We start from the raw sequence: 330 nt of genomic DNA, 5'->3' as shown, positions 1-330 counted from the left end.
GAACTTGTTTTTTAAAGATACTATGTTTAGTTGGTATAATTATAGTTTCATAGTAGCGAGGGTCAGGAGGGACCTGACCAGATCATCTCGCGTGACCCCTGCCACAGGCAGGAATGATTGCTGGATTCAAAAGACCCCAGACAGGTGATCGTCCAACCTCCTCTTGAATGTGCCCAAGGTAGGGGCGAGGACCATTTCCCTGGGAAGCTGGTTCCAGATTTTGGCCACCCGAACTGTAAAATATTGCCTTCTGATCTCCAACCTAAACCTATTCTCCATCAGCTTGTGACCATTGTTCCTTGTCACCCCAGGTGGTGCTGGGGAGAAAAG

Source organism: Alligator sinensis, unplaced genomic scaffold, assembly GCF_000455745.1.
Source record: "Alligator sinensis unplaced genomic scaffold, ASM45574v1 scaffold991_1, whole genome shotgun sequence".
NCBI lineage: Eukaryota > Metazoa > Chordata > Crocodylia > Alligatoridae > Alligator > Alligator sinensis.
The sequence above is the reverse complement of the archived record's forward strand: the minus strand, read 5'-3'. Positions refer to the sequence as shown.